This window comes from Rhamphochromis sp. 'chilingali', assembly GCF_963969265.1.
Source record: "Rhamphochromis sp. 'chilingali' genome assembly, chromosome: 7".
Lineage (NCBI taxonomy): Eukaryota > Metazoa > Chordata > Actinopteri > Cichliformes > Cichlidae > Rhamphochromis > Rhamphochromis sp. 'chilingali'.
This window is the reverse complement of record NC_137934.1, coordinates 39,047,494-39,070,710: the sequence shown is the minus strand read 5'-3', so window position 1 is coordinate 39,070,710 and position 23,217 is coordinate 39,047,494. Positions and strand designations below refer to the sequence as shown.

The 23,217-nt window shown below is 44.4% G+C and overlaps 1 protein-coding gene across 5 annotated transcripts in view; it reads right to left on the bottom strand.

The window, feature by feature from the left end:
* osbpl8 (oxysterol binding protein-like 8) overlaps positions 1-23,217 on the bottom strand; it is a 156,723-nt gene that overhangs the window by 118,140 nt on the left and 15,366 nt on the right. The window contains exon 2 of one of the 5 annotated variants that reach the window (XM_080887500.1): positions 22,062-22,253. The exons of 3 other annotated variants lie outside the window; for them this stretch is intronic. The gene's annotated coding sequence lies outside the window, so the exon portion shown is untranslated. Of the gene's footprint in view, positions 1-21,721; positions 21,785-22,061; positions 22,254-23,217 lie in introns of those variants that run through there. One more of the 5 variants, XM_080887499.1, reaches the window with a different exon arrangement.

Here is a 23,217-nt window from a genome sequence, read left to right as displayed (position 1 = left end):
TGGACATTGTGTTTTTGAGTGACAGCAGATTACTGCTTTTTGGCCAGTGATTGAAACTCCACGTGCCGCCATAACCACCCCGTTTCCCTGGACGTAAAAAGCTTCGCAATTTAACATCACAAAGGTCTTTAGATTCCACAAACTGCAGATCGGTCCAATCTGATGAAATCCCTTGGAGGAGTTCGTCAAAGAACGGTGCCTGGAAAGAGGGGAAAATGTTGCCAAAATTGCACATTAATTTTAAAATGGCTGACTTCCTGTTGGATTTTGGATATTGCTCCAAGAGACTTTTTTGTACATCTTGATATCTCCTATAAGCTTACCAGGTTTCAGACTCATACATAAAACACAGAGCTGGGGCTGTGGTTTTGAAATTTTGTAGGGGGCGCTGTGGAGCCATTTTGGGATATTCAATGAAAATGATCACATAACAACAAAGCCTTCGTCACATTGGAGGTGTGGGCCAAATTTCAAGACTTTTTAAACTTTCCAAGCCCCTCAAAAACCACTTCATTTTTCATGGTGAACAGCGTTGCCACCAGGGTGCACCGTTCAGTATAAAGTCACAATTTTCGCACTGCAGCATCATGAAGAACTGACGGTGACATTCACCGCTTTTGAGGTATCCACAATGAACCTGTGAAAATCAGTACAACAAAGTGTAAGACATGACATTTCCTGTTCCCACTAGGTGGCGCTGTTCATATTCCTGACAATGGGCACATCAATTTGTTCAGGGCGGGTCTGATATCATGCCTGTAAAGTCTGGTACTAATCAGACTGGATTTCATGGAGTTATACTAATTTGTTTCTTCATGGCGAGATATCAAAGTTCGCCATGCTGCTGAGGTCACACCCTTTCGTGAAAAGTCACAGTTTTCACTGTACCCCAAGACCAACTCCTTACGCCTTTCCTGGAGAAATTTGAGGCTGCAGATGTCACCCATCACAATACTGTACCCCAAAGTGTAAAACATGACATTTCCTGTTCCCACTAGGTGGCGCTGTCGCTCACGTCAAATATGGCAGTTGAAATATGTTCAGGGCTGGAGCCTTATCATATGTGTGCTCTTTGGTCCAGATCGGACAATGTATGACAGAATGAGAGGCAATAAGATTTTCATGGCGAGTCATCGAAATTCGCCGTGGCGCCACGGCCTCATGGTATTGTGAAAACTCAAAAGCTCCGCAATTTAACATGGCACAAGGGTGTAGTTGGCACTGACCAAATATGAAGCTTATACGACCAATTTCCAAGGAGGAGTTCGTTAAAGTTCGAGGCATGGAAACGACAAAATTAGAGCCAAAATGTCACCTTCACTTCTAAATTGCGGACTTCCTGTTAGGTTTGCGTCAATGGGCCCACAGACTTTTTTGTTCGGCTCGTCATGATACACATGTGTGCCAAATTTCATACATGTAGCTCAAACTATGTGGTCGTAGGGCTGCATTTAACAAGGCATAGGTGGCGCTCTAGAGCCATTTCCCAGTGCTCATAAGTAAAACCATTAAAATACAAAATTTTTCACCAGACCTGGCATGTCTGCAAAATTTCATGAGTTTTTGAGCATGTTTAGGCCCTCAAAAAGGCCCTTGTTTGGGGTGAATAATAATAATAATAAGAAACGGAGCAGATACAATAGGGCCTTCGCACTCTCAGTGCTCGGGCCCTAATTAAAGCTGCAAGCAGCGTTATGAGGGCCCTCGCACCCCCGGCGCGTCGAGCCACGCCCAACACCTAAAACCAGCACCTCCGATCTGATGTCACATTGATGGAATTCATGCATTTAACCACCAGCTAACATTTCAACTCATTCATTTATGATTAGTTAGTCGTTCCACTAGGTGGCGCTCAAACCATTATGCACAAATGGCATAACAAACATTTCCGAGCTCGAGTCTCATCACGCCTATGAGCTTTGGGAGAGATTGGACATTGTGTTTTTGAGTGACAGCAGATTACTGCTTTTTGGCGAGTGATTGAAACTCTATGTGCCGCCATGACCACCCCGTTTCCCTGAATGTAAAAAGCTTCGCAATTTAACATCACAAAGGTCTTTAGATTCCACACACAGGAGATCGCATCAATGTGATGAAATCCCTTGGAGGAGTTCGTCAAAGAACGGTGCCTGAAAAGCGGGGAAAATGTTGCCAAAATTGCACATTAATTTTAAAATGGCTGACTTCCTGTTGGATTTGGGATATTGCTCCAAGAGACTTTTTTGTACATCTTGATATCTCCTATAAGCTTACCAGGTTTCAGACTCATACATAAAACACAGAGCTGGGGCTGTGGTTTTGAAATTTTGTAGGGGGCGCTGTGGAGCAATTTCGCGCTATTCAATGAAAATGATCACATGACAACAAAGCCTTCCTCCATTTGGGGGTGTGTGCCAAATTCCAAGCCTCTATAAACTTTCCAAGCCCCTCAAAAGCCACTTCATCTTTCATGTTGAACCGTGTTGCCACCAGGGTGCGCCGTTCAGTTTAAAGTCACAATTTTTGCACTGAAGCATCACGAAGGACTGATGGTGATATTCACCGCTTTTGAGGTGGCCACGATGAACCTGTGAAAATCAGTACAACAAAATTAAAGCCATGACATTTCCTCTTGCCACTAGGTGGCGCTGTCCGTATTTCCGACAATGGGCACATCAATCTGTTCAGGGCGGGTCTGACATCATGCCTGTAAAGTCTGGTACTGATCAGACTGGATTTCATTGAGTTATACTAATTTGTTTCTTCATGGCGTGACATCAAAGTTCGCCATGCTGCTGGGGTCACACCCTTTTGCGAAAACTCACAGTTTTCACTGTAACCCAAGACCAACTCCTTAAGGCTTTTCTGGAGAAATTTGAGGCTGCAGATGTCACCCATCACTATACTGTACCCCAAAGTGTAAAACATAACATTTCCTGTTCCCACTAGGTGGCGCTGTCCTTGAGGTCAAATATGGCAGTTGAAATATGTTCAGGGGTGGAGCCTTATCATATGTATTCACTTTGGTCAAGGTCAGAAAATGTATGACAAAATGAGAGGCAATAAGATTTTCATGGCGAGTCATCGAAATTCGCCATGGCGCCACGGCCTCATAGTATTGTGAAAACTCAAAAGCTCCGCAATTTAACATGGCACAAGGGTGTAGTTGACACTGTCCAAATTTGAAGTTTATAGGACCAAATCCCAAGGAGGAGTTCGATAAAGTTCGAGGCATGGAAATGGTAAAATCAGAGCCAAAATGTCACCTTCAATCCAAAATGGCGGACTTCCTGTTGGGTTTAGGACATTGCCATAATAGACTTTTTTGTTCGACTCTGAACATTTTATAGGTGTACCGACTTTCAAACATGTAGGTCATACCCATACCGGGGGCTCGCGTTTTTCATTTTTCTAGGTGGCGCTACTGAGCTAATTTTCCCTGGCCATGTCTGAGAACATTAAAATACGTAAATTTTCACCAGACCTGACGCGTGTGCAAAATTTCATGAGTTTTCGAGCATGTTTAGGCCCTCAAACGGCCAATTCATTTGCCGAAATAATAATAATAATAATAATTAAAGCTGCAAGCAGCGTTATGAGGGCCCTCGCACCCCCGGCGCGTCAAGCCACGCCCAACACCTAAAACCAGCACGTCCGATGTGATGTCACATTGATGGAATTCATGCATTTAACCACCAGCTAACAATTCATCTCATTCAATCATGATTATAGTTGTCCCACTAGGTGGAGCTCTAACCATTACTGACAAATGGCATAACAAACATTTCCTAGCTCGAGTCTCATCACACCTGAGACGTTTGGGAGAGATTGGACATTGTGTTTTTGAGTGACAGCAGATTACTGCTTTTTGGCGAGTGATTCAAACTCTAGGTGCCACCATAACCACCCCGTTTCACTGAATGTAAAAAGCTTCGCAATTTAACATCACAAAGGTCTTTAGATTCCACACACTGGAGATTGGTTCAATATGATGAAATCCCTTGGAGGAGTTCGTCAAAGAACGGTGCCTGGAAAGAGGGGAAAATGTTGCCAAAATTACACATTAATATTAAAATGGCTGACTTCCTGTTGGATTTGGGATATTGCACCAAGAGACTTTTTTGTACATCTTGATATCTCCTATAAGCTTACCAGGTTTCAGAATCATACATAGAACACAGAGCAGGGGCTGTGGTTTTGAAATTTTGTAGGGGGCGCTGTGGAGCAATTTCGCGCTATTCAATGAAAATGATCACATGCCAACAAAGCCTTCATCCATTTGGAGGTGTGTGCCAAATTTCAAGCCTCTATAAACTTTCCAAGACCCTCAAAAGCCACTTCATCTTTCATGTTGAACAGCGTTGCCACCAGGGTGCGCCGTTCAGTTTAAACTCACAATTTTTGCACTGAAGCATCACGAGGGACTGATGGTGATATTCACCGCTTTTGAGGTGGCCAAGATGAACCTGTGAAAATCAGTACAACAAAATTAAAGCCATGACATTTCCTGTTGCCACTAGGTGGCGCTGTCCGTATTTCCGACAATGGGCACATCAATCTGTTCAGGGCGGGTCTGACATCATGCCTGTAAAGTCTGGTACTGATCAGACTGGATTTCATTGAGTTATACTAATTTCTTTCTTCATGGCGTGACATCAAAGTTCGCCATGCTGCTGGGGTCACACCCTTTCGCGAAAACTCACAGTTTTCACTGTAACCCAAGACCAACTCCTTAAGGCTTTCCTGGAGAAATTTGAGGCTGCAGATGTCACCCTTCACTATACTGTACCCCAAAGTGTAAAACATGACATTTCCTGTTCCCACTAGGTGGCGCTGTCCTTGATGTCAAATATGGCAGTTGAAATATGTTCAGGGGTGGAGCCTTATCATATGTGTGCTCTTTGGTCCAGATCGGAACATGTATGACAGAATGAGAGGCAATAAGATTTTCATGGCGAGTCATCGAAATTCGCCATGGCGCCACGGCCTCATAGTATTGTGAAAACTCAAAAGCTCCGCAATTTAACATGGCCCAGGTGTGTAGTTGACACTGACCAAAGATGAAGCTTATACAACCAAATCCCAAGGAGGAGTTCGCAAAAGTTCGAGGCATGGAAATGGCAAAATTAGAGCCAAAATGTCACCTTCTCTTCCAAATGGCGGACTTCCTGTTGGGTTTGCGTCAATGGGCCCACAGACTTTTTTGTTTGTCGTGGCATGATACACATGTGTGCCGAATTTCATACATGTAGCTGAAACGATGTGGTCGTAGGGCTGCATTTAACAAGGCATAGGTGGCGCTGTAGAGCCATTTCCCAGTGCTCATGAGTAAAACCATTAAAATACAAAATTTTTCACCAGACCTGGCATGTCTGCAAAATTTCATGAGTTTTTGAGCATGTTTAGGCCCTCAAAAAGCCAATTCATTTGCCGAAATAATAATAATAATAATAAGAAACAGAGCAATTACAATAGGGCCTTCGCACTGTCAGTGCTCGGGCCCTAATAATAATAATAATAATAATAATAATAAACAGAGCAATTACAATAGGGCCTTCGCACTGTCAGTGCTCGGGCCCTAATAATAATAATAAACAGAGCAATTACAATAGGGCCTTCGCACTGTCAGTGCTCGGGCCCTAATAATTAAAGCTGCAAGCAGCGTTATGAGGGCCCTCGCACCCCCGGCGCATCGAGCCAAGCCCAACACCTAAAACCAGCACCTCCGATCTGACGTTTGGGAGAGACTGGACATTGTGTTTTTGAGTGACAGCAGATTACTGCTTTTTGGCGAGTGATTCAAACTCTAAGTGCCACCATAACCACCCCGTTTCACTGAACGTAAAAAGCTTCGCAATTTAACATCACAAAGGTCTTTAGATTCCACACACTGGAGATTGGTTCAATATGATGAAATCCCTTGGAGGAGTTCGTCAAAGAACGGTGCCTGGAAAGAGGGGAAAATGTTGCCAAAATTACACATTAATTTTAAAATGGCTGACTTCCTGTTGGATTTGGGATATTGCACCAAGAGACTTTTTTGTACATCTTGATATCTCCTATAAGCTTACCAGGTTTCAGACTCATACATAGAACACAGAGCAGGGGCTGTGGTTTTGAAATTTTGTAGGGGGCGCTGTGGAGCAATTTTGCGCTATTCAATGAAAATGATCACATGCCAACAAAGCCTTCATCCATTTGGAGGTGTGTGCCAAATTTCAAGCCTTTATAACCTTGCCAAGACCCTCAAAAGCCACTTCATCTTTCATGTTGAACAGCGTTGCCACCAGGGTGCGCCGTTCAGTTTAAACTCACAATTTTTGCACTGAAGCATCACGAGGGACTGATGGTGATATTCACCGCTTTTGAGGTGGCCACGATGAACCTGTGAAAATCAGTACAACAAAATTAAAGCCATGACATTTCCTGTTGCCACTAGGTGGCGCTCTTCATATTCCTGACAATGGGCACATCAATCTGTTCAGGGCGGGTCTGACATCATGCCTGTAAAGTCTGGTACTCATCAGACTGGATTTCATTGAGTTATACTAATTTGTTTCTTCATGGCGTGACATCAAAGTTCGCCACGCCGCTGGGGTCACACCCTTTTGCGAAAAGTCACAGTTTTCACTGTAACCCAAGACCAACTCCTTAAGGCTTTCCTGGAGAAATTTGAGGCTGCAGATGTCACCCATCACTATACTGTACCCCAAAGTGTAAAACATGACATTTCCTGTTCCCACTAGGTGGCGCTGTCCTTGATGTCAAATATGGCAGTTGAAATATGTTCAGGGGTGGAGCCTTATCATATGTGTGCTCTTTGGTCCAGATCGGAACATGTATGACAGAATGAGAGGCAATAAGATTTTCATGGCGAGTCATCAAAATTCGCCATGGCGCCACGGCCTCATAGTATTGTGAAAACTCAAAAGCTCCGCAATTTAACATGGCACAAGGGTGTAGTTGACACTGTCCAAATTTGAAGTTTATAGGACCAAATCCCAAGGAGGAGTTCGTTAAAGTACAAGGCATGGAAATGGTAAAATCAGACCCAAAATGTCACCTTCAATCCAAAATGGCGGACTTCCTGTTGGGTTTAGGACATTGCCATAATAGACTTTTTTGTTCGACTCTGAACGTTATATAGGTGTACCGACTTTCAAACGATGTGGTCATACCCATACCGGGGGCTCGCGTTTTTCATTTTTCTAGGTGGCGCTACTGAGCTAATTTTCCCTGGCCATGTCTGAGAACATTAAAATACGTAAATTTTCACCAGACCTGACGCGTGTGCAAAATTTCATGAGTTTTCGAGCATGTTTAGGCCCTCAAACGGCCAATTCATTTGCCGGAATAATAATAATAATTAAAGCTGCAAGCAGCGTTATGAGGGCCCTCGCACCCCCGGCGTGTCGAGCCACGCCCAACACCTAAAACCAGCACATCCGATGTGATGTCACATTGATGGAATTCATGCATTTAACCACCAGCTAACATTTCAACTCATTCATTCATGATTTGTTAGTCGTTCCACTAGGTGGCGCTCTAACCCTTATGCACAAATGGCATAACAAACATTTCCGAGCTCGAGTCTCATCACGCCTGCGACCTTTGGGAGAGATTGGACTTTGTGTCTTTGAGTGACAGCAGATTACTGCTTTTTGGCGAGTGATTGAAACTCCACGTGCCGCCATGACCACCCCGTTTCCTTGAACGTAAAAAGCTTCGCAATTTAACATCACAAAGGTCTTTAGATTCCACACACTGGAGAATGGTTCAATATGATGAAATCCCTTGGAGGAGTTCGTCAAAGTATGAAGCCTGAAAAGAGGGGAAAATGTCGCCAAAATTGCACATTAATTTTAAAATGGCTGACTTCCTGTTGGATTTTGGATATTGCTCCAAGAGACTTTTTTGTACATCTTGATATCTCCTATAAGCTTACCAGGTTTCAGACTCATACATAAAACACAGAGCTGGGGCTGTGGTTTTGAAATTTTGTAGGGGGCGCTGTGGAGCCATTTCGCGCTATTCAATAAAAATGATCACATGACAACAAAGCCTTCATCCATTTGGAGGGGTGTGCTAAATTTAAAGCCTCTATATACTTTCCAAGCCCCTCAAAAGCCACTTCATCTTTCATGGTGGACCGCGTTGCCACCAGGGTGCGCCGTTCAGTTTAAAGTCACAATTTTTGCACTGAAGCATCACGAGGGACTGATGTTGATATTCACCGCTTTTGAGGTGGCCACGATGAACCTGTGAAAATCAGTACAACAAAATTAAAGCCATGACATTTCCTGTTGCCACTAGGTGGCGCTGTACGTATTCCCGACAATGGGCACATCAATCTGTTCAGGGCAGGTCTGACATCATGCCTGTAAAGTCTGGTACTGAACAGACTGGATTTCATTGAGTTATACTAATTTGTTTCTTCATGGCGTGACATTAAAGTTCGCCATGCTGCTGGGGTCACACCCTTTTGCGAAAAGTCACAGTTTTCACTGTAACCCAAGACCAACTCCTTAAGGCTTTCCTGGAGAAATTTGAGGCTGCAGGTGTCACCCATCACAATACTGTACCCCAAAGTGTAAAACATGACATTTCCTGTTCCCACTAGGTGGCGCTGTCCCTGGTGTCAAATATGGCAGTTGAAATATGTTCAGGGGTGGAGCCTTATCATATGTGTTCACTTTGGTCAAGGTCAGAAAATGTATGACAAAATGAGAGGCAATAAGATTTTCATGGCGAGTCATCGAAATTCGCCATGGCGCCACGGCCTCATAGTATTGTGAAAACTCAAAAGCTCCGCAATTTAACATGGCCCAGGTGTGTAGTTGACACTGACCAAAGATGAAGCTTATACAACCAAATCCCAAGGAGGAGTTCGCAAAAGTTCGAGGCATGGAAATGGCAAAATTAGAGCCAAAATGTCACCTTCTCTTCCAAATGGCGGACTTCCTGTTGGGTTTGCATCAATGGGCCCACAGACTTTTTTGTTCGACTCGGCATGATACACATGTGTGCCAAATTTCATACATGTAGCTGAAACGATGTGGTCGTAGGGCTGCATTTAACAAGGCATAGGTGGCGCTGTAGAGCCATTTCCCAGTGCTCATATGTAAAACCATTAAAATACAAAATTTTTCACCAGACCTGGCATGTGTGCAAAATTTCATGAGTTTTCGAGCATGTTTAGGCCCTCAAACGGCCAATTCATTTGCCGAAATAATAATAATAATAATAATAAACAGAGCAATTACAATAGGGCCTTCGCACTGTCAGTGCTCGGGCCCTAATAATAATTAAAGCTGCAAGCAGCGTTATGAGGGCCCTCGCACCCCCGGCGCGTCGAGCCACGCCCAACACCTAAAACCAGCACCTCCGATCTCATGTCACATTGATGGAATTCATGCATTTAACCACCAGCTAACATTTCAACTCATTCATTCATGATTTGTTAGTCGTTCCACTAGGTGGCGCTCTAACCCTTATGCACAAATGGCATAACAAACATTTCCGAGCTCGAGTCTCATCACGCCTATGAGCTTTGGGAGAGATTGGACATTGTGTTTTTGAGTGACAGCAGATTACTGCTTTTTGGCGAGTGATTCAAACTCTAAGTGCCACCATAACCACCCCGTTTCACTGAACGTAAAAAGCTTCGCAATTTAACATCACAAAGGTCTTTAGATTCCACACACTGGAGATTGGTTCAATATGATGAAATCCCTTGGAGGAGTTCGTCAAAGAACGGTGCCTGGAAAGAGGGGAAAATGTTGCCAAAATTGCACATTAATTTTAAAATGGCTGACTTCCTGTTGGATTTTGGATATTGCTCCAAGAGACTTTTTTGTACATCTTGATATCTCCTATAAGCTTACCAGGTTTCAGACTCATACATAAAACACAGAGCTGGGGCTGTGGTTTTGAAATTTTGTAGGGGGCGCTGTGGAGCCATTTCGCGCTATTCAATATAAATGATCACATGACAACAAAGCCTTCATCCATTTGGAGGGGTGTGCTAAATTTAAAGCCTCTATATACTATCCAAGCCCCTCAAAAGCCACTTCATCTTTCATGGTGGACCGCGTTGCCACCAGGGTGCGCCGTTCAGTTTAAAGTCACAATTTTTGCACTGAAGCATCACGAGGGACTGATGGTGATATTCACCGCTTTTGAGGTGGCCACGATGAACCTGTGAAAATCAGTACAACAAAATTAAAGCCATGACATTTCCTGTTGCCACTAGGTGGCGCTGTACGTATTCCCGACAATGGGCACATCAATCTGTTCAGGGCGGGTCTGACATCATGCCTGTAAAGTCTGGTACTGAACAGACTGGATTTCATTGAGTTATACTAATTTGTTTCTTCATGGCGTGACATCAAAGTTCGCCATGCTGCTGGGGTCACACCCTTTTGCGAAAACTCACAGTTTTCACTGTAACCCAAGACCAACTCCTTAAGGCTTTCCTGGAGAAATTTGAGGCTGCAGGTGTCACCCATCACTATACTGTACCCCAAAGTGTAAAACATGACATTTCCTGTTCCCACTAGGTGGCGCTGTCCCTGGTGTCAAATATGGCAGTTGAAATATGTTCAGGGGTGGAGCCTTATCATATGTGTTCACTTTGGTCAAGGTCAGAAAATGTATGACAAAATGAGAGGCAATAAGATTTTCATGGCGAGTCATCGAAATTCGCCATGGCGCCACGGCCTCATAGTGTTGTGAAAACTCAAAAGCTCCGCAATTTAACATGGCCCAGGTGTGTAGTTGACACTGACCAAAGATGAAGCTTATACAACCAAATCCCAAGGAGGAGTTCGCAAAAGTTCGAGGCATGGAAATGGCAAAATTAGAGCCAAAATGTCACCTTCTCTTCCAAATGGCGGACTTCCTGTTGGGTTTGCATCAATGGGCCCACAGACTTTTTTGTTCGACTCGGCATGATACACATGTGTGCCAAATTTCATACATGTAGCTGAAACGATATGGTCGTAGGGCTGCATTTAACAAGGCATAGGTGGCGCTGTAGAGCCATTTCCCAGTGCTCATATGTAAAACCATTAAAATACAAAATTTTTCACCAGACCTGGCATGTGTGCAAAATTTCATGAGTTTTTGAGCATGTTTAGGCCCTCAAAAAGGCCCTTGTTTCGCCTGAATAATAATAATAATAATAATTAAAGCTGCAAGCAGCGTTATGAGGGCCCTCGCACCCCCGGCACGTCGAGCCACGCCCAACACCTAAAACCGGCACGTCCGATGTGATGTCACATTGATGGATTTCATGCTTTTAATCACCAGCTAACATTTCATCTTATTCAACCAGGATTATAGTCATGCCACTAGGTGGCGCTCTAACCATTATTGACAAATAGCATAACAAACATTTCCAAGCTCGAGTCTCATCACACCTGCGACCTTTGGGAGAGATTGGACATTGTGTTTTTTAGTGACAGCAGATTACTGCTTTTTGCGAGTGATTGAAACTCTACGTGCCGCCATGACCACCCCGTTTCCCTGAACGGAAAAAGCTTCACAATTTAACATCACAAAGGTCTTTAGATTCTACACACTGAAGAATGCTTCAATATGATGAAATCCCTTGGAGGAGTTCGTCAAAGTATGAGGCCTGAAAAGGGGGGAAAATGTCATCAAAATTACACATTAATTTTAAAATGGCTGACTTCCTGTTGGATTTGGGATATTGCTCCAAGAGACTTTTTTGTACATCTTGATATCTTACACAAGCTTACCAAGTGTCAGACTCATAGATGAAACACAGAGCAGGGGCTGATGTTTTGAAATATTGTAGGGGGCGCTGTGGAGCCATTTTGCGCTATTCAAGGAAAATGGTTACATAACAACAATGCCTTCATCCATTTGGAGGTGTGTGCCAAATTTCAAGCCTCTATAAACTTTCCAAGCCCCTCAAAAGCCACTTCATCTTTCATGATGAACCGCGTTGCCACCAGGGTGCGCCGTTCAGTTTAAAGTCACAATTTTTGCACTGAAGCATCACGAGGGACTGATGGTGATATTCACCGCTTTTGAGGTGGCCACGATCAACCTGTGAAAATCAGTACAACAAAGTTAAAGCCATGACATTTCCTGTTCCCACTAGGTGGCGCTGTCCGTATTTCCGACAATGGGCACATCAATCTGTTCAGGGCGGGTCTGACATCATGCCTGTAAAGTCTGGTACTGATCAGACTGGATTTCATTGAGTTATACTAATTTGTTTCTTCATGGCGTGACATCAAAGTTCGCCATGCTGCTGGGGTCACACCCTTTCGTGAAAAGTCACAGTTTTCACTGTAACCCAAGACCAACTCCTTAAGGCTTTCCTGGAGAAATTTGAGGCTGCAGATGTCACCCATCACAATACTGTACCCCAAAGTGTAAAACATGACATTTCCTGTTCCCACTAGGTGGCGCTGTCCCTGGTGTCAAATATGGCAGTTGAAATATGTTCAGGGGCGGAGCCTTATCATATGTGTTCACTTTGGTCAAGGTCAGAAAATGTATGACAAAATGAGAGGCAATAAGATTTTCATGGCGAGTCATCGAAATTCGCCATGGCGCCACGGCCTCATAGTATTGTGAAAACTCAAAAGCTCCGCAATTTAACATGGCACAAGGGTGTAGTTGACACTGTCCAAATTTGAAGGTTATGAAATGAAACCCCAAGGAGGAGTTCGCAAAAGTTCGAGGCATGGAAATGGCAAAATTAGAGCCAAAATGTCACCTTCTCTTCCAAATGGCGGACTTCCTGTTGGGTTTGCGTCAATGGGCCCACAGACTTTTTTGTTCGTCTTGGCATGATACACATGTGTGCCAAATTTCATACATGTAGCTCAAACGATGTGGTCGTAGGGCTGCATTTAACAAGGCATAGGTGGCGCTCTAGAGCCATTTCCCAGTGCTCATATGTAAAACCATTAAAATACAAAATTTTTCACCAGACCTGGCATGTGTGCAAAATTTCATGAGTTTTTGAGCATGTTTAGGCCCTCAAAAAGGCCCTTGTTTCGCCTGAATAATAATAATAATAATAATAAGAAACGGAGCAGATACAATAGGGCCTTCGCACTCTCAGTGCTCGGGCCCTAATTAAAGCTGCAAGCAGCGTTATGAGGGCCCTCGCACCCCCGGCGTGTCGAGCCATGCCCAACACCTGAAACCAGCACGTCCGATCTGATGTCACATTGATGGAATTCATGCATTTAACCACCAGTTAACATTTCATTTGGTTCAACCATGAGTATAGTCGTCCCACTAGGTGGCGCTCTAACCATTATAGACAAAGGGCATAACAAACATTTCCGAGCTCGAGTCTCATCACGCCTGCGACCTTTGGGAGAGATTGGACTTTGTGTCTTTGAGTGACAGCAGATTACTGCTTTTTGGCCAGTGATTGAAACTCCACGTGCCGCCATGACCACCCCGTTTCCTTGAACGTAAAAAGCTTCGCAATTTAACATCACAAAGGTCTTTAGATTCCACACACTGGAGAATGGTTCAATATGATGAAATCCCTTGGAGGAGTTCGTCAAAGTATGAAGCCTGAAAAGAGGGGAAAATGTCGCCAAAATTACACATTAATTTTAAAATGGCTGACTTCCTGTTGGATTTGGGATATTGCTCCAAGAGACTTTTTTGTACATCTTGATATTTTCCATAAGCTTACCAGGTTTCAGACTCATAGATGAAACACAGAGCAGGGGCTGTTGTTTTGAAATTTTGTAGGGGGCGCTGTGGAGCAATTTCGAGCTATTCAATGAAAATGATCACATGACAACAAAGCCTACATCCATTTGGAGGTGTGTGCCAAATTTCAAGCCTCTATAAACTTTCCAAGTCCCTCAAAAGCCACTTCATCTTTCATGGTGAACCGCGTTGCCACCAGGGTGCGCCGTTCAGTTTGAAGTCACAATTTTTGCACTGAAGCATCACGAGGGACTGATGTTGATATTCACCGCTTTTGAGGTGGCCACGATGAACCTGTGAAAATCAGTACAACAAAATTAAAGCCATGACATTTCCTGTTGCCACTAGGTGGCGCTGTCCGTATTTCCGACAATGGGCACATCAATCTGTTCAGGGTGGGTCTGACATCATGCCTGTACAGTCTGGTACTGAACAGACTGGATTTCATTGAGTTATACTAATTTGTTTCTTCATGGCGTGACATCAAAGTTCGCCATGCTGCTGGGGTCACACCCTTTTGCGAAAAGTCACAGTTTTCACTGTAACCCAAGACCAACTCCTTAAGGCTTTCCTGGAGAAATTTGAGGCTGCAGGTGTCACCCATCACAATACTGTACCCCAAAGTGTAAAACATGACATTTCCTGTTCCCACTAGGTGGCGCTGTCCTTGATGTCAAATATGGCAGTTGAAATATGTTCAGGGGTGGAGTCTTATCATATGTGTTCACTTTGGTCAAGGTCAGAAAATGTATGACAAAATGAGAGGCAATAAGATTTTCATGGCGAGTCATCGAAATTCGCCATGGCGCCACGGCGTCACCGTATTGTGAAAACTCAAAAGCTCCGCAATTTAACATGGCACAAGGGTGTAGTTGACACTGACCAAATATGAAGGTTATGAAATCAAACCCCAAGGAGGAGTTCGCAAAAGTTCGAGGCATGGAAATGGCAAAATTAGAGCCAAAATGTCACCTTCTCTTCCAAATGGCGGACTTCCTGTTGGGTTTGCGTCAATGGGCCCACTGACTTTTTTGTTCGTCTTGGCATGATACACATGTGTGCCAAATTTCATACATGTAGCTCAAACGATGTGGTCGTAGGGCTGCATTTAACAAGGCATAGGTGGCGCTCTAGAGCCATTTCCCAGTGCTCATATGTAAAACCATTAAAATACAAAATTTTTCACCAGACCTGGCATGTGTGCAAAATTTCATGAGTTTTTGAGCATGTTTAGGCCCTCAAAAAGGCCCTTGTTTCGCCTGAATAATAATAATAATAATAATAATAATAATAATAATAATAATAATAAGAAACGGAGCAGATACAATAGGGCCTTCGCACTCTCGGTGCTCGGGCCCTAATAATAATAATAATAATAATAATAATAATAAGAAACGGAGCAGATACAATAGGGCCTTCGCACTCTCAGTGCTCGGGCCCTAATAATAATAATAATAATAATAATAATAATAATAATAATAATAATAAACAGAGCAATTACAATAGGGCCTTCGCACTGTCAGTGCTCGGGCCCTAATAATAATAATAATAATTAAAGCTGCAAGCAGCGTTATGAGGGCCCTCGCACCCCATCGCGTCGAGCTACACCCAACACCTACAACCAGCACCTCCGATCTGATGTCACATTGATGGAATTCATGCATTCAACCACCAGCTAACATTTCATCTCATTCAATCATGATTATAGTAGTCCCACTAGATGGCGCTCTAACCATTACTGACAAATGGCATAACAAACATTTCCGAGCTCGAGTCTCATCACGCCTGCGACCTTTGGGACATATTGGACATTTTGATTTTGAGTGACAGCAGATTACTGCTTTTTGGCGAGTGACTGAAACTCCACATGCCGCCATGACCACCCCGTTTCCTGGATGTAAAAACCTTTGCAATTTAACATCACAAAGGTCTTTAGATTCCACACACAGGAGATTGCATCAATCTGATGAAATCCCTTGCAGGAGTACGTCAAAGCACGGTGCCTGAAAAGAGGGGAAAATGTTGCCAAAATTGCACATTAATTTTAAAATGGCTGACTTCCTGTTGGATTTGGGATATTGCTCCAAGAGACTTTTTTGTACATCTTGATATCTCCTATAAGCCTACCAGGTTTCAGATTCATACATAAAACACAGAGCTGGGGCTGTGGTTTTGAAATTTTGTAGGGGGCGCTGTGGAGCCATTTTGGGATATTCAATGAAAATGATCACATGACAACAAAGCCTTAATCCATTTGGAGGTGTGTGCCAAATTTCAAGCCTCTATAAACTTGCCAAGACCCTCAAAAGCCACTTCATCTTTCATGGTGAACAGCGTTGCCACCAGGGTGCGCCGTTCAGTTTAAAGTCACAATGTTTGCACTGAAGCATCACGAGGGACTGATGGTGATATTCACCGCTTTTGAGGTGGCCACGATGAACCTGTGAAAATCAGTACAACAAAATTAAAGCCATGACATTTCCTGTTGCCACTAGGTGGCGCTGTCCGTATTTCTGACAATGGGCACATCAATCTGTTCAGGGCGAGTCTGACATCATGCCTGTAAAGTCTGGTACTGATCAGGCTGGATTTCATTGAGTTATACTAATTTGTTTCTTCATGGCGTGACATCAAAGTTCGCCATGCTGCTGGGGTCACACCCTTTTGCGAAAAGTCACAGTTTTCACTGTAACCCAAGACCAACTCCTTAAGGCTTTCCTTGAGAAATTTGAGGCTGCAGATGTCACCCATCACAATACTGTACCCCAAAGTGTAAAACATGACATTTCCTGTTCCCACTAGGTGGCGCTGTCCTTGATGTCAAATATGGCAGTTGAAATATGTTCAGGGGTGGAGCCTTATCATATGTGTTCACTTTGGTCAAGGTCAGAAAATGTATGACAAAATGAGAGGCAATAAGATTTTCATGGCGAGTCATCGAAATTCGCCATGGCGCCACGGCCTCATAGTATTGTGAAAACTCAAAAGCTCCGCAATTTAACATGGCACAAGGGTGTAGTTGACACTGACCAAATATGAAGGTTATGAAATCAAACCCCAAGGAGGAGTTCGCAAAAGTTCGAGGCATGGAAATGGCAAAATTAGAGCCAAAATGTCACCTTCTCTTCCAAATGGCGGACTTCCTGTTGGGTTTGCGTCAATGGGCCCACAGACTTTTTTGTTCGTCTTGGCATGATACACATGTGTGCCAAATTTCATACATGTAGCTCAAACGATGTGGTCATAGGGCTGCATTTAACAAGGCATAGGTGGCGCTCTAGAGCCATTTCCCAGTGCTCATATGTAAAACCATTAAAATACAAAATTTTTCACCAGACCTGGCATGTGTGCAAAATTTCATGAGTTTTTGAGCATGTTTAGGCCCTCAAAAAGGCCCTTGTTTCGCCTGAATAATAATAATAATAATAATAATAATAATTAAAGCTGCAAGCAGCGTTATGAGGGCCCTCGCACCCCCGGCGTGTCGAGCCACGCCCAACACCTGAAACCAGCACGTCCGATCTGATGTCACATTGATGGAATTCATGCATTTAACCACCAGCTAACATTTCAACTCATTCAGTCATCATTATAGTCGTCCCACTAGGTGGCGCTCTAACCATTATAGACAAAGGGAATAACAAACATTTCCGAGCTCGAGTCTCATCACGCCTGCGACCTTTGGGAGAGATTGGACTTTGTGTCTTTGAGTGACAGCATATTACTGCTTTTTGGCCAGTGATTGAAACTCCACGTGCCGCCATGACCACCCCGTTTCCTTGAACGTAAAAAGCTTCGCAATTTAACATCACAAAGGTCTTTAGATTCCACACCCTGGAGAATGGTTCAATATGATGAAATCCCTTGGAGGAGTTCGTCAAAGTATGAAGCCTGAAAAGAGGGGAAAATGTCGCCAAAATTACACATTAATTTTAAAATGGCTGACTTCCTGTTGGATTTGGGATATTGCTCCAAGAGACTTTTTTGTACATCTTGATATTTTCCATAAGCTTACCAGGTTTCAGACTCATAGATGAAACACAGAGCAGGGGCTGTTGTTTTGAAATTTTGTAGGGGGCGCTGTGGAGCAATTTCGCGCTATTCAATGAAAATGATCACATGACAACAAAGCCTACATCCATTTGGAGGTGTGTGCCAAATTTCAAGCCTCTATAAACTTTCCAAGCCCCTCAAAAGCCACTTCATCTTTCATGGTGAACCGCGTTGCCACCAGGGTGCGCCGTTCAGTTTAAAGTCACAATTTTTGCACTGAAGCATCACGAGGGACTGATGTTGATATTCACCGCTTTTGAGGTGGTCACGATGAACCTGTGAAAATCAGTACAACAAAATTAAAGCCATGACATTTCCTGTTGCCACTAGGTGGCGCTGTCCGTATTTCCGACAATGGACACATCAATCTGTTCAGGGTGGGTCTGACATCATGCCTGTAAAGTCTGGTACTGATCAGACTGGATTTCATTGAGTTATACTAATTTGTTTCTTCATGGCGTGACATCAAAGTTCGCCATGCTGCTGGGGTCACACCCTTTCGCGAAAACTCACAGTTTTCACTGTAACCCAAGACCAACTCCTTAAGGCTTTCCTGGAGAAATTTGAGGCTGCAGATGTCACCCATCACTATACTGTACCCCAAAGTGTAAAACATGACATTTCCTGTTCCCACTAGGTGGCGCTGTCCTTGATGTCAAATATGGCAGTTGAAATATGTTCAGGGGTGGAGCCTTATCATATGTGTGCTCTTTGGTCCAGATCGGAACATGTATGACAAAATGAGAGGCAATAAGATTTTCATGGCGAGTCATCGAAATTCGCCATGGCGCCACGGCCTCATAGTATTGTGAAAACTCAAAAGCTCCGCAATTTAACATGGCACAAGGGTGTAGTTGACACTGTCCAAATTTGAAGGTTATGAAATGAAACCCCAAGGAGGAGTTCGCAAAAGTTCGAGGCATGGAAATGGCAAAATTAGAGCCAAAATGTCACCTTCTCTTCCAAATGGCGGACTTCCTGTTGGGTTTGCGTCAATGGGCCCACAGACTTTTTTGTTCGTCTTGGCATGATACACATGTGTGCCAAATTTCATACATGTAGCTCAAACGATGTGGTCGTAGGGCTGCATTTAACAAGGCATAGGTGGCGCTGTAGAGCCATTTCCCAGTGCTCATATGTAAAACCATTAAAATACAAAATTTTTCACCAGACCTGGCATGTGTGCAAAATTTCATGAGTTTTTGAGCATGTTTAGGCCCTCAAAAAGGCCCTTGTTTCGCCTGAATAATAATAATAATAATAATAAGAAACGGAGCAGATACAATAGGGCCTTCGCACTCTCAGTGCTCGGGCCCTAATAATAATAAGAAACGGAGCAGATACAATAGGGCCTTCGCACTCTCGGTGCTCGGGCCCTAATAAACAGAGCAATTACAATAGGGCCTTCGCACTGTCAGTGCTCGGGCCCTAATAATAAACAGAGCAATTACAATAGGGCCTTCGCACTATCAGTGCTCGGGCCCTAATAATAATAATAATAATAATAAGAAACGGAGCAGATACAATAGGGCCTTCGCACTCTCGGTGCTCGGGCCCTAACTAGCTGCCCCCATTGTTGGAAACTGAGCTGGGCTGCCTATGAATTCTGGGACAGAGCTACTTCTTCTTCTTCGGGGTTTATCGGCAGCTGGCATCCTTGTACATGCAGTGCTGCCATCTTCTGTTTCAGTCCGTTATTACACTCTTAAATCCTGCTACTTATTCCTGCGTTTTTTGGGATCTTAGAAAGCTTCAAACGACGCGTCAACTATTAAACCAGTCGTTGACGATTTTGATAGTCGACGTAATCGTGACTAGTCGACTAATCGTTGCAGCCCTACTATGAACCCCTCTTTAGAGGGTCAGAGTTCAGAAACTTGATTCTTAAAAGTATCGGCAGAGGAGCAACAGTCTGGAGTTGCCCCTGGTGAAAGGCGGCGGGCTACGGTATGTTGGGGTTTCTCCCAGTGGACGAGACGGTTTGTTCCCTTCGCCTTTGGGTCAAGGAACGGGTCTTGACCGTTGTCTGCGCTTATGCGCCAAGCGGCAGTTCAGCGTACCCAGCCTTCTTTGAGTCTCTGGGTGGGGGCACTGGAGGGTGCTCCTCCTGAGGACTCTGTTGTCCTATTGGGAGACTTCAGTGCTCACGTGGGCAATGACAGCGAGACCTGGAAAGGCGTGATTGGGAGGAACAGCCTCCCAGATCTGAACCCGAGTGGTGTTTTGTTATTGGACTTCTGTGCAAACCACAGTTTGAGGCGACTCAGGAGGGGAAAGCGGTGCTCTACCTGGAGTGCTGCCGACTTTGACTGAGAAAATTGGCGGGCGGTCGAAGGAATACTTCGAGGACCTTAATCCCACTGGCACGTCTTCTGTGGCAGAAGCAGAGTCTGGGGACGAAGGGGATGACCCGCCAATCTCTGTGGGCGAAGTCACTGAGGCAGTTAAACAACTCCTTGGTGGCAGAGCCCCTGGGGTTGATGAGGTCCGCCCCGAGATCCTGAAGGGTCTGGATGTTGTAAGGCTGTCTTGGTTAACACGTCTCTACAATGTTGCGTGGAGATCAGGGGCAGTACCCCTGGACTGGCAGACCAGGGTGGTGCTCCCCATCTTTAAGAAACCTCAGATGCAGGAGAAACAATGCGGTTTTTGTCCTGGTCGTGGAGCACTGGATCAGCTCTTTATCCTCTCGAGGATACTTGAGGGTGCATGGGAGTTTGCTTGGAACGGTTCGCAGCTGAGTGTGAAGCGGTGGGAATGAGAATCAGCACCTCCAAATCTGAGGCCATGGTCTTCAGCCGGAAAAGGGTGGAGTGCCCACTCCAGGTCAGGGACAAGTTCATGCCCCAAGTGGAGGAGTTTAAGAATCTTAGGGTCTTGTTCACGAGTGATGGGAGAAGAGAGCGGGGGATCGACAGACAGATTGGTGCAGCGGCCGCAGTGATGCAGACGCTGCACCGGTCTGTTGTGGTGAAGAGAGAGCTGAGTGTAAAAGCGAAGCTCTAAATTTACCAGTCGATCTACACCCCTACCCTAACCTATGGCCACGCACAGTGGGTAGTGACTGAAAGAATGAGATTGCGAATTCAATTCAATTTTATTTATATAGCACGAATACAAGCGGCTGAAATGGGCTTCCTCCGAAGGGTGGCTGGCCTCTCCCTTAGAGATAGGGTGAGAAGTTCAGCCATTCAGGAGGGGCTCAGAGTAGAGCCGCTGCTCCTCCACATTGAAAGGAGCCAGTTGAGGTGGTTTGGGCATCTGACAAGGATGCCCCCTGGGCGCCTCCTGGGTGAGGTTTTCCAGGCGTGTCCCACCAGGAGGAGACCCCGGGGCAGACCCAGGACGCGCTGGAGAGATTATATCTCTCGGCTGGCCTGGAAACGGCTTGGTGTTCCCCCGGACAAGCTAGAGGAGGCGGCTGGGGAGATGGAGGATTGGGCTTCTCTGCTTGGGCTCCTGCCCCCGCGACCCGGCCCAGGATGCATGCATGCAGTCGCACACCCCCCCCCCCCCCCCCCCACACCTTTTCCACAGATTGAATCTAAACCTGTAGGAAACACTTCAGATTTTATACTTGCAGTCTATAACCTGATAATCTATTACTCGTGGCATCCATTAAAAGTACGTCTCATTGTCAAGGGTGACCTGACTGCATTAATTAGAAGACCACTACAGTCAAGTTCTCCCTCAACACTTCCCTAAATCTTTGCTAAATAAGCTTTGCAATGAGAGGCTATCTGAATACATCTGACCTTGGTGGATGGTGCAAAAGTCATAGCCATGTAAGAAGATTACACCACTGTAATAGAAAGCCTTTGAAGGGTGTTAATAAGAATGCAGGCATTTTAAGAAAGAACAAAAAATGTATAAAGCAGAGTCGGTTTTCCTCCCTTTAAGCTCAGCTAGAACACTGTAACCAAAGTCTAATCAAGAACAGAGCACAGTCAAAGGCTTAACCATCCAACAATACCTCAGTTCAACTTCTCATTGTTATTGTTGCTGGCGACTTCAACCACACCAACTTAAAGTCAGTCCTCCCCAGATTCCACCAACATGTCTCCTGCCACACCAGAGGAGACAAGACTTTAGACCATGTGTATTCCAACCTGGCTGGAGCCTACAAAGCCACACCCCTCCCCCACATTGGACAATCGGACCATCTCTCCCTGTTCCTTACACCTAGGTATTCACCACTCATCCAACGTGTGAAACCTGCTGTGAGGACAATTAAAGTGTGGCCAGAGGGGACAGAGGCAGTGCTCCAGGACAGATTTAAAAACACAGACTGGAATATGTTCACCCACACAGACCTGGACCAGTACGCCTCATCTGTACTGGATTACATCTCCGAAACCACAGACAGTGTCACCACCCAGAAACGGATCACCATGTACCCCAACCAGAAGCCTTTGATGAACCGGGATGTTCGTCTCCTCCTGAAGGCCCGCAACACTGCCTTTAGGTCAGGAGATGCACACGCCTACAGCACAGCCAGGGCTAATCTAAAGAAGGGCATCAAAAAAGCCAAACACCATTACAAAAACTCAATTTCAGGAGTTAAATTATGGAACAGTCTAACAGAAGAAATAAAAGACAGTCAAAACATAAAACAGTTTAAAGTAAAATATAAAAACCTAATTTTAAATAAGTATAAGAATGAAGAAAACGGGGTTAACCCAGGATGGTAATGTTGCTGGTAATGGTGTTGCGGTTCTTTTTTGGTTGTTTTTTTGTTTTTTTGTTTTGTTTTGGTTTGTTGTTTTTCCATAACTTGTGTATCTGCAAATATACACATTCTGTATTTTTCATATGAAAGAAACTATACTGTGGTGGGGCTTGCTAATTTCTTGTTTTTGATTTATGTATGTTATGTTTTGTTTTACTTCATATGTTTATATGTTTCATATGTTGTTTGTTTAATTTAAGACAAAAAAAAAATTAAATGAATGAGAGGTAAAACTTGAGGGGGTAGGGACAAATAAGTAAATACTTCAGCCTACTCCTTTTCAAACAAATAATGGAATGATATTTTGTAATGATTGTGAAGGCACATGTTTGAAATGTTTGAAATAAAAATGAACTGAACTGAACTGAACTGAACAAAAAGAAGGTAGAAGAACACTTCTCCAACTCCAACCCCCGACGAATGTGGCAAGGACTCCAGACCATTACAGACTACAGGACCACCAAACCCTCCCCCGCATCCTCTGATGTCTCCTTCCTCAACGAGCTCAACAACTTTTATGCTCGTTTTGAGCGAGGGAACCCCACAACCACAACCAAAGCAGACATGACGCCAGACCACCAACCTCTGACTCTCTCCCCCACCGATGTAGGAGCGGTGCTGAGCAGGATCAATGTCCACAAGGCTGCAGGTCCTGATGGCATCCCCGGGCGTGTTCTCAGAGCGTGTTCTGGGGAGCTTGCAGGAGTGCTCACAGACATATTCAATCTGTCCTTGGCCCA